Genomic DNA, 12024 nt, shown 5'->3' with positions numbered 1-12024 from the left:
GGACCTTGTTGTTCGAAAAATTTCGACTTGTATCATCAATATTGTGATTTATTCCGTTTACTAAAATACTTTTGTTTCAAACGGATAAACCCACAACAAGTCGAACTTGTTAAATTCACAATGCAAATTCCTCTCAGTGTACTATTCGTCGATTTTGCGACTAAAAGCTTTTAGCCCTCTGAGAACGTTTCCGATAGATATTTCTCTGTTCTCGGTAAACAACCGGTGAATGTAGTCACGGGATGTCTTAACCTTTCGAAGTTTCCTGTTTACGAGACAGAAAAATAACTGGGTGGCTAGCCGAATGGCACAATCGCTCACGAAACGCTCACCGAAACGAAGCGCTAGTAGATATCTATCTCTATCGCGCTTGCGTATTGGCGCGACAGAGCCAGCGGCGTATCGCTTTCGTTTGGCGTCGGAGAAATGCCATTCGGCTACGGGGCCTGAGCTCATCAAGAAAATATCGTTAACGACCCCAATCAATTGGGATGTAGGTAAGTATAATACAAACAGAATTCGCAAACCGCACTTCTCAAAGGCTACTAGACTCATATCAAAATTGGCACAAATAATGATTGTTACCTATAGAATTAGAGTTAAGAAACCAATATTTATAAGTTTGAAGGTATTAAAAGTGCATGATGACTACGTATTTTTCATTAAGTTTTTTTATTTTATTTTGGACACTGAAAACGCTCTCGGCGATGTCGTTATGTCATAGGACTCATAGGATTCCAACCTAACTCTACGAGTATGTCGAATCATAAATGACGTTTTCACCACACCAACTAAAGGCTTTCTTTGCTATTCGAAAACAGATAGTAAAATTGCATTTTATCCACAAGAGTGTAAAGTAATTTCATACAAATTTTAACTTGATGTCTTAAGCTGGCTGGTAGAATCCATATTAATATTATAAATGGGAAAGTGTGTGTGTCTGTTTGTTTGTCCGTCTTTCACGGCAAAACGGAGCGACGAATTGACGTGATTTTTTAAGTGTAGATATTTGAAGGGATGGGGAGTTCCATAGGCTACTTTTTGTCTCTTTCTAACGCGAGTGAAGCCGCGGGCAAAAGCTAGTTTACCTATAAATGATAACTTTGAATCATAAATATTGAATAAATTGATGGATTTGATTCAGTTTCATGTTTTATAGTCAGTATTTTGTTCGTGTTGGTGTGGTGAAAAATTTTGTGTTTCACTCGGTGACAAAGTTTGTTTAGCCTTTGTGCCTTGAAACCCTCGCAACGCTCAAGATTCCACTTTTTGAACCACTCGCTACGCTCGCGGTTCAATATTGGAATCTTTCGCTTGCTCGGGTATCAATATTGGCACGTGCAGTTAAACAACAACTTTGCCCCCTTGTAAAACAAATAACTATTGTGCCTTATATTTAAATGTCAGAAAATGTTGTTTTCCAGCAGAATGATGAGAAGCACAGATAATCTATAGACTAACATGGCTTTTTGCGTGATTAAATAAAAGTATTCTTTAAAAATATATTTTGCGGTTTTCAAGTCATAATAAAATATGGCAATAATAAAACGGTTTATTGAACATGAACAGTAGGTAACTTTAAAAAAAGGCTCAAGTAGTCTATGCTGAGCATATTTGTAAAAACATTGATATTGTAGATATACATAGGTACGTCATTAGAAGAAATTTAATATTTATTAAAATCTGTGTGAAAAATACAATAACTGCAGTACCTACGTTATCTCTTGGTCATCTTCATAAATGAAGGTTTGATAATTTTTCACTACTATTAGTTAATGTCTCATAACATAAAAATATTTTAAATACATGTTTTTTTTACCTATTAACTGCGAAGTTAAGAAATTGAAGTATGATAGCAATAACATTCTTATTTATTTCGTGAAAACAGTACCTAGTTTAACAGAGCAATAGTTAATTAATTTCCCAACAGGGTGGAAATTTTCCAAGAGTTTTGTATGTATTTTTAGATGATTACTACCCACTGTTGTCTAATTTTTCTATGGTATTTTGATCCTGCCATTATTGATTTTGGCTTGGATGCGTGAAATTGCTTATCAGTATTTTTTTTTTAATTATAAATGGGCTTACTCTTGGCCACACACTACCCAAAGGCAAAGACGTGCATCGTAGGATTCGTAGGCACAAATCCTACAATGGAGTGAGCTTAGGGTTGTAAATAGAAAAAAAAACCAAATGTTTTTTTTTCAGAATTATGAAAAAAAAACATGAAAAAAAACCGAGCACCTTGGTTTTTTTTCTAAATATGGTTTTTTTTCAGATGAACAAATAATACGACAATAACGGTTTTTCGTGAGTAGTAACGTGTTTCAATAACAATAACGTAAAATTAAAAGTGGAAAATGTCTGCCTTGGGTGAGACTTGAACTCACGGCCTCTGGCATCGATTGCAGACGTTTCTGCTAATCAGAAGTTAAAAACAATAACGTACATTTTAATTCAGTATACAAACGTTTATTGGGGAATCCCCGATGCGGCGTGTAGCATGGAGAGACGGTGGTGTTGCCAACAAGTAAATAGTGATAACTACAAACTACAGATTTCGTAAATGTTACTTTTATAAGACCAGAAATTAAAGTTATTTGATTAAATTCGTTTAATAGTTAACATTAAGTCTAAAAAACCGTATAAAAGTATTAACTACTTTGCAAATTTTGAGATTTCGTACTTTAGAAAAAAAACATACTCCAGAAAAAAAAAAACTGTTTTTTTTTCACGGTTTTTTTTCATGTTTTTTTTCAAGCTAGAAAAAAAACCGTTTTTTTACAACCCTTAGTGAGCTCGCCCAGAAGATGCCTGTTCACTCTTGATTTGAAAGGTTATATGAGCACGGAAATATAGCCCCCGGCAAGAAATCTCACTCCTTGTATGTTATCTCTTGTGTCCTTTTATGTTATTATGTATGGTCTCGATGTTGGAAGAACTTGACAATTACTGATAAGTAGCTTTCTAATCAAAAGAGAAAAAATAGGTATGTTGTTTAACCTCTATGGCACTGCTCCCACCGCGAGCTAGTAAGCTATAAAAACGAACAAAAGATAAGCACTCCCGTACAAATAAAAGAAACACGGCGATATTGATAGTTCACCGTTGGGCGAGTAACTATAAACATCGCGGTGTCTATTTTATTTACATGGGAGTGATTATCTTTTGTTCGTTTTTATAGCCGATAGCTCATAGTTTACTAGCTCGCGGTGGGACCAGTGCCTTATAAATGTAATATTGGCATAAAAGCAAGCACAGATTCCAAAATTAAAGCTGGAGCGTAGCCAGTGGTTAGAAAGTGGTATATTGAGCGCAGCGAGGGTTTCAAGGCATGTGAAACAACATTTATCATCGCTCCGACGTGAGGAATATACTAAATGAAGAATATAAAACGAAATCAAATTTAATCACACACAAAGGAACCTTGTTAAATATTTATCATTCCAATAAATTGTTTACAAGTCAGTTCTACCATTTAAGAAGAAGACAATTTATTTTTTCATTTTGAGAACTTTCTCCCCTACTTATTACCGATACGTATAACTTTGTACAGTTCAAAGTGTTTTTTACTGCTTACAATACAGATTGTTCGTTTGTATGCATATTGGCTAATTATAAATAATTCATTGTGAAGTGCAACTGAATGTCAATATAATATGACCTAAGTATACATACATTGTTGAAATAGATTTCTAGACAATCTTTTAACGTAAGTTGTTCTAAGTTTTTATTGTATTCTTCTCAAAAGTAAAATGAGATTTAACGAAGGAAAGTCGACAATAGAATAACAATTTATGCTTATTTAATTATATGTAATTAGATATTAATGCGCAAAGAAAACTAAATACATTTTACTCGTAGATATATTGTCTGGTGAATACTTTGAGGGGGCTGTAAGAAAGATAAATGCATTGCTGAGCGAGTTGGATTTTTACACTTTCTATGAAATAATGAGAAATATATTTTTGATTATTATTTTTACAACCTTTAACCAAGCCATTATGAGTGCGAGAGAGTTCTGATGAAAGGCAACTCCGGACTCCGGACACGGACCCACGCAAATATGAAATAATTTCAAATGAATAAGGTCAATACGGATAAGTGTGTCACAAGGCGAAGTGCGTCTGGCCTTCGCATTTCGCATGTTTAAACAATGATCATTGTTTATTGAGCGTTCAATACATTAACCAATAATCGTAAGTAGCAAGTAGCAAAAGTATGAACTCGCAAAACCACCTGTAACAATGAGCAAAAAGGCCAAATGTGGAGGCCAGGGCCAGACACATTTCTCCTCATGACACACTTACCCGTACGAGGGTCATGCCAAAAGAAGTTAGATACTCCATGGTCATTTGATCGATACTGGCCAGTTAAACACCATTGTAAAGGTAGGTTATTTGCTTATAAATTTAAAAATGGAACACTTGGAAATTCTTAGGATTCTTTTTTGGACGTGGAATTATTTTTTTGACAGAAAAATTTGATTAAAAAATAATAACTAAATAATTTTGGCGGGAACTTTCCGCAACAATGGAGCTTACTGGACGTGATTTTCGTGTTATGATATATTATGACTTTAAAAAAAATAATTTTGGTTTAAAACCTCAAGAGTATTTTGAACTTTTAGTCTCGACTTTTGGAGAGTCTGCGTGTTCACGTGCAACTGTTTTTAATTGGTTTGCTGAATTTAAAAGAGGACGGGAGAGCTTTAAAGATGAGGCGAAGACCGGACGGCCGCCAACCGCAGTCACTGAAGAAAATGTACAGGCTGTGGAAAAAAATATTCGTGCGAACCGACGAATTACATATGTAGAGCTCGAACGTGAACTGGGCTTTGGATCAGCAGCATTGCAAACTATAATTCATAGTAAACTGTCTCTTCATAAGCGTTTTTCAAGATGGGTGCCGCACAAGCTCACCGATTTATAGAAACCCCGTCGCATGGATTGGTGCAAATTTATGATAGATAAATTCGACGCAGGCGAGAAAAAAAACGTATATGATATACTTACAGGTGACGAAACATGGCTATATAACTACGATCCCGAAACAAAGCGACAGTCCACAGTATGGTGTTTTGTAGATGAACCGACACCAACAAAATGTCGCCGAACCGGAAGTACACAAAAACAAATGGTTGCCTCATTTTTCTGCAAGACGGGATATTGCTACAATAGTGCTAGAAGATCAAAAGGCAGTTAATTCAGAATGGTATGTGACGGGTTACATTCTGGTGGCCTATAAACTATTGTTATATTTTCAATTGTCAGAGCACTATTTACATAACATTGTATGTTATAAAACTTTGATGTCAGAATCATTTTTGAACATACTTGTTTTACGTCATAGCTGTGTTATATCATATTTATTATTGCAATATTTTTTATTTTCATAAAATTTTAAGTCATAACATTGCTGAGCATAATTGTCTTCAGTTCGATGTATTACTATGGATAGTATTAATATTGTATACAAAAAATGATGTCATATATTTAGAAATCATAATACGTTTCGTTTATAACTGTGTTAAGGCGCCAATCTAATGTATAATAATAAGTATAGTAGCACAAATCTCATGTGACAGAGTCCAGTTAGGTGCGACGACGAGCGAAGCGAGGAGGAGCGTGTTAGGTTGACCGTGAGCAAAACGGAAATAACTTTTTATTGTAATAAAAAGCAAATAGACGAAGAACACCTTTCTTTCTCTCATATTTACTTTTCAGAGACTATGGAAAAGAAGGTTATTCTCTGAGATCTTCATATGTTTCATTTATAATTGTATAAGATGCGAATTTAATTTAATAATAAGTATAGTAAAACAAATCTCATGTGACAGAGTCCAGTTAGGTGCGACGACGAGCGAAGCGAGGACAAGCGTGTTAGGTTGACCGTGAGCAAACAGAAAACAACTTTTTATTGTAATAAAAAACAAATAGAAAAATAAAACCTTCCTTTCCCTCAAATGTAGATTTTAGATACTGATGTTTCAATTTGATGAATGTTTCAAGGAGAGTTCTGTTAGTGAACTATTATGCCTGATAATAAATACATATGCTGGAAATCGTTATACATAAAATAATTATCATACCTAATAAGTGTGCTGTTAGTTGGTATGACATTTGATTCATTATAATTTAAATTTGTATGTATAAAAAGTATATGACATCTACTAAGTATGACACTAATTATTAGAGCAAACGAAGTATGACAAAAAATAATATGAATTCCCATATGTATGCGCACTGATGATGATGCCATAAGTTGTTATGCGCATAGAAGATATAACAAAAAAATATATGCGACCCGATATGGACCCGTATGTGACAGTTTGTGCCCCAAGAGTACTGTCAGCTTGGTGTGACAAGCGGCCGAAGTCAGGAACCCCGCACCTGCTCTGGCACCACGACAACGCTGCCCCGCACACTTCCGCTAGAACACTTGACTATTTCAGCTCAAAAAACGTAACTATTCTGCCCCACCCCCCATATTCCCCTGACCTAGCCCCCTGTGATTTTTACCTTTTTCCTAAAATTAAAGAAAAATTAAAAGGAAAGAGATTTGAGAACAAAGAAGACGCCCTGGCTGCGTATAATTATGAAATTTCTGAGGTGTCTAAAGAAGAGTGGTCATCGGTATTTTCTAAGTGGTTTAGACGGATGGAAAAGTGTATACGTGTTCACGGTGAATACTTCGAAAAAATAGATAGCTGTAATAAAGAATAAAGTATGTAAATTTTGAGTATCTAATTTCTTTTGGCATGACCCTCGTATTGACCTTACCTGCTTTCGGTTACAATGGCTTTCATGGGTTATTGGTTATTGCAAATTTTATGATATAATGTTCATTGTTTATTTGGGCTTGCTTCAGCCTCTAGTAACAACCTAACAATGCTTTGGATTATTCAGTGTAAAATATGTAAAGCCGTTTACAGCTTAGTTCATCCTCCGTGGGTATGTAACTTTATACAGACGTGGTTTGCAACTCAGGGTTCTGCTTTCAGGGCTCTAATCTCCTACGAATAAAATATGGTTTTTTGAGTATAGGTACCAAAGTTGTCTGTACATACGACCCATATCTTCAATATGCAATATCTAGTTATTAGTAACGAATTAAGTTTTGCATCTTTTGATTACTTTTTTGTTGTTAACATCTGATTGATATTAGCATGTTGTTGGTATAGCCTGTCAAGTTTTTATTTGACCCTCGCCGCGTTGCGGATTTTCAGCTGAACTAATTTCTTTTACTGGCAAGGATTACTATTTGACACCCGTCATCGAAAGTCATCGAATGTCAGTGATGTAATAAACAAGAAGAAAAGTTTTTCAAAAAAGGATGAAGGATTTCACAGCATTTCGATAACAATGTTCCGAAATCGGTCGTTCACATATAGTTGACACGTCCGGTACTGACGTTTTATAGTGCGGTTCTCCTGTATTGATTAGTTGGTTTCGATTTAGCTTAATATATTTTTTGTTCTTATTTATGGTGTGTGTAGCTCTGCCGTGAAAAATATTCATAGAAATAAGGAGGGTGTTCCATCATTGCTCCCAGTACAAAACAAGGTCCCACGCAAAAACATTGACGAATTCGATACACGCACAAGATTCATGTATTTTAGGCTATGCGGATACAAGTAGCGAGTATTCAAACCTTGCTTATTACATTTTTATTGTCTAAAACCATGTTTTAGTTTTCTGCAAATATTAACGCGAAACCAGTACACGCTGTCCCCATTTTATATGACGTCCGCACTTTATTGCCATATGAAAGCGGTTTGTAGCGACACTCCTTCAGGTTCAAATAAAATCTTGTCAGGCTTTACATATGGTTAAATACATTATAATTTACCTACTCAACATCAAGAAGTACAGCGCTTCATATAAAATAACGTACTTAGATACATTATCATGTGTGTTGTCAATTTTGTAATATAATAACTATTTAACTAATATATTTAATCTTATAAAAACTTTTGTTACAAAATACGGTCTAAATTATCGTGCGAGTTTGAGAGTATTTTCGAGAATATGGACGTGTATAAGCTAATGTATTACGTCGTATATACAAAATTATAATATCTGCTTGGGACGCACTGGATTCATCGATCAGTATCTCCGCGAAGTTATTAAAATACGTATTGGTGTCTCTCGTTACCGGCCGCAGAAGCGGGACGCACAGCGGCTCGCTTCGCGGAACTCGGCGAAAGTTCCTTCCCGGACCATGCAAGCAACAATGCACGCCGCACACTCTGACGCTGATTTTCATTTGTTCATCTGTTTTGATTTTGTTTTATGATGTGATACGTTCTTTATGTCACCCACTGTGCATATTAACCATTATGAATAAGCATGTCTTTCGTTTTCGTATACTCGTGTGTATCATCATCATCATGTCAGCCCTTTATCGCCCACTGCTGAGCATAGGCCTCTCTTCTAGTACGCCATGTATCCCGGTCCTGAGCTAGTCTCATCCACTTGTGACCCGCAACCTTGCGGATGTCGTCCACCCAACGAGCTAACGGATGCCAAGCGCTTCTTACGTCTGTAAGCGGCCACCATTCCGTTAACATTTTTGTCCACCTACCATCACTCTGCCTAGCAACATGTCCCGCCCAACTCCATTTTAGTTTGGTAATGACGAAACCAACGTCTTGCACCTTGGTGCGACGACGGATCTCGACATTCCTTACCCGATCTCGAATCTTGATACCGAGCATGGCACGCTCCATGGCCCTCGTGTGTAGCCCTCGTTTAATTCATATCATAACAATACAACACCTTGATAAAGATTTAAAACAGAATCAGCCTTACGGTGCGGTGTGATATTTAATGGTACACTATTAAACGGAACAAATAAGTAATCTTCCTCGAAGGACGACAATTCGTGTGAAAGATGCTATTCTTTTGTACAATTGCATTCCCTATAAGTTATTTTGTCTTTATTATGTAGAGGTACATACAAACCTTATTGTGTCCGTATCGTGTATTGAAACATTACATATTTACTTTTCTTGCCTTTTTTAATTTGCCGAATTTTTAATAAATAGATTTTCATTTTTCATGTTTGCAAGATGTGTTGCATTAAGCTTAATTTTAATGAAGTCCTTAAGATCTCAAAATTGCCAAATACATTATTAGCAGATCTACTGTCTAACAAGTCCTACTTACGACTTTTCTAAAAGTTTGCTCTTTGAACCTACTGCATAGGTACCTACCGAGATTAAAATAAAACGAATCCTTTTTCATTGGTTTAAATAGGTAGGATGTAGTTGGCGAAAAACTTGTAGGAAAGGGAAAGGAGGGTATGATTTCGGGAATTAATAATCAAGTCACAATAAAAAATCGCATTGCATACCTGTGTCCAAAACACAATCCGGTCAAAACAAAGAAATACGTAAATACAGTAAGTTAAATCATAAAAAAAGGTTTTAGTCTCAAACATGCGCAGAAATACGTGTTAGCGATTGAGGTTAATACTAGATTGCGAAAAATATACATCATTTAAGGCTTTTTGATGTAGAATGACGCCCCTTTGGACATTCAATCAACATTGCCGGATCACATTGGCGCATGTACAAAGACACATTGAGTTTTTGGTTATTATTGATTGGCAAATCGTGCTTCCGCGCATTTTTTGAGAAATATCGGTTAGAATAGCATTTGCAAGCATTTGTGATATGATTCGGTTTCCTCTATTTATATCACACTCAGCTGGCAATTCCTATTCTCCGATCATACTATAAATGAGATTGTCACAGGAATCCAAAGTAACCAGAATAGTAGTGTGTAAACAGTTAGAAAATAAAAACTAAATAAAAAAGTTGAAAAGCTCTCCATCCTATTCAACCCTATCTTGCCCAGTTACTCCAAAAAGGGAATCAAAAAAGCATCGAATGAAAACACATTTAAGCAGGTTTTGATCCTGTATCAACATTGTAGGCAAGATGGAGGCTACTGGGGCAGTTGGACATCGAGTGAGGCATACCTGCGAGGTGGTGTTAGTTATCGGGGCGCGGAGGCGGGCCGGGCGCGGGTAGCGTCAGGGTAGCGAGCGGGACCTACCTGGGCGAGCCGCCCGCGCGCCGCCGCCGCGCCGCCGCACGCCCGCGTCGCGCCGTGCAACTCTCGCCAGTCTCGCCCGCTGTCGAAATCCATTACAAAGCCGATTCAAATAACTTGTATTTTTATCTCAATACCGCCAGGAAAATTTAAATCTAATTCAGTCGCTGCAGATGACATAGTAAATTATATAGACGCTATTTTTGGTCGGTAATTATTGATGAATTTACTTATTACTCTTGTTATGAGAAATCTAATTCTATACAAGACACTTTTGTAGATATTCTAGAAGTCCCTAGGGACCTAGGGTAACCTTTTATACCAGAAAATTATAGGGATTGTACAATATTAGTTTAAATAATCTTAAATTTAACGATGTAAATAAATATCGCAATAAAACTACACATTCGCAATTGCAAAAATAAAGATTCCAATTCGCTTGATAAGAACATACAAAGCTTAACAAAATATAAATAATCTTATTATATAGTTTCTTAAAATTAAATATACGCTAGTAAATGGAATGAAGGATCAATATTTACCTGTGGCGAGGTAAGGCCATGGCGGTGGTCCGGTCTAGATGAGCACCGGCTCCTCGCTCTCCTCGTGCGCGCGCGCCGACAGGATCCGGATTATATCTGTAACAACCAAAGCACTTCCTTTACACACCTGCTGGCTAAACACACACACTACACATTTCAAACGGTCGCATTTACGCACAAAACACGCTTAGCGCAGCTGCTTAGCACAGGCAGTAAGGTTAATAATAAGAACAATTCGCTTTCAGCAATAACATATACAAATTTCATAATATTTGGTATCACTTATTCACTAAGCAGACTTAGTCAATAAACACAGTCAAACTTACCGATGAGCTCGAATTGGTTTAAGAATATGTCGTAATAGTCAATTTTTGCTATCAGCAGTTCCATACCTGTTGACAGAGAAAATATCGTTAAACAAGCGATTCGAACTCAATGACATAGAATTATGGCGCGGCACAGTTTCAACAAGTGACCATGCGTGTTATTACCGTAGGAGTGAACGAAACAGACGCGAGACGGGGTTGCGAGTGAATGGGACGGAGGAAGGAAGCGTTTGCGAGCGCGGTGCTGTCGCTACCCACATTAAAGCCGTAATATTATAAAATAACATTTGTCTGCCTACCCTCCCGAACCGCTATGGATCGTACAGTAAGTAATGGCTGGAATTAGACTGCCTTGACTGTTAAAAACGGTAAATTCTAAATTGTATTTTTATTTAAAAAAAATATTCACGCCACTAAAGAGAATCACACAATAGAAACTGTAACAAAATACAACAAAACAATCACGTTAAGAATATGAATAACTAAAATCCCGCTTAAACTCGAAACGTCATTAATTACAAACTGAACATGTGTGTTTATGTAAGTAATCAAAATAAAATGTACACCTTGGTAAGTTAAGTAGGTATGCCATTTAATTTATAATTTATCAGCAATAAGGTTTTGTATCCAAGCTCTGGCGGGTATTGGAAAAGCGTGCGGTTTTTGAAGATCGATCACAGCGCGCACGCGCGCTGGCCCGGGCGGCGCGGCCGGGCCACGAACTCGCGCGGCCGGCGGTGGCGGCAGCGACAACCGTACGTTGGAGCGAGACATATCGATCATATCTTTAATTCCTACTTAAGAAATTGTCAACAATGGCATCGCATAAACGTGCACCGGAAACATCAAGAAACATTTAAGCTCGATTAGAAGCTGCCACACCTTTGTTTGGTTCTCTTATTGTTGATTGTAAAAGGAAATGGTTTAAGTAAGTAAATGGTTCAATCCTGTGTCGAGAGCAGTAAATAATGCAGATTTATTTTTATCTTGACAGTAATAATCCTCTTTGTCAATGTACGTGAAGGAGTACCGCGCTGTCACAAATACACGTGATCTACGGACATGACCAACATTAATGGTAGTTACCAGCCTAAT

General features: G+C 36.8%; 1 long non-coding RNA gene across 1 annotated transcript in view; it reads right to left on the bottom strand.

Moving 5' to 3' along the window:
- LOC125241748 overlaps positions 1-12024 on the bottom strand; it is a 50818-nt gene that overhangs the window by 17468 nt on the left and 21326 nt on the right. The window contains exons 3-5 of the long non-coding RNA XR_007178761.1: positions 10930-10995; positions 10604-10699; positions 9988-10143 (exon numbers count right to left, since the gene is read on the bottom strand). This is a non-coding gene — a long non-coding RNA (uncharacterized LOC125241748). The remainder of the gene's footprint in view (positions 1-9987; positions 10144-10603; positions 10700-10929; positions 10996-12024) is intronic.

The sequence above is a fragment of the Leguminivora glycinivorella genome, chromosome Z (genome assembly GCF_023078275.1).
Source record: "Leguminivora glycinivorella isolate SPB_JAAS2020 chromosome Z, LegGlyc_1.1, whole genome shotgun sequence".
Lineage (NCBI taxonomy): Eukaryota > Metazoa > Arthropoda > Insecta > Lepidoptera > Tortricidae > Leguminivora > Leguminivora glycinivorella.
Note: the sequence above shows the minus strand (reverse complement) of the source record. Positions and strands in the feature narration are given on the sequence as shown.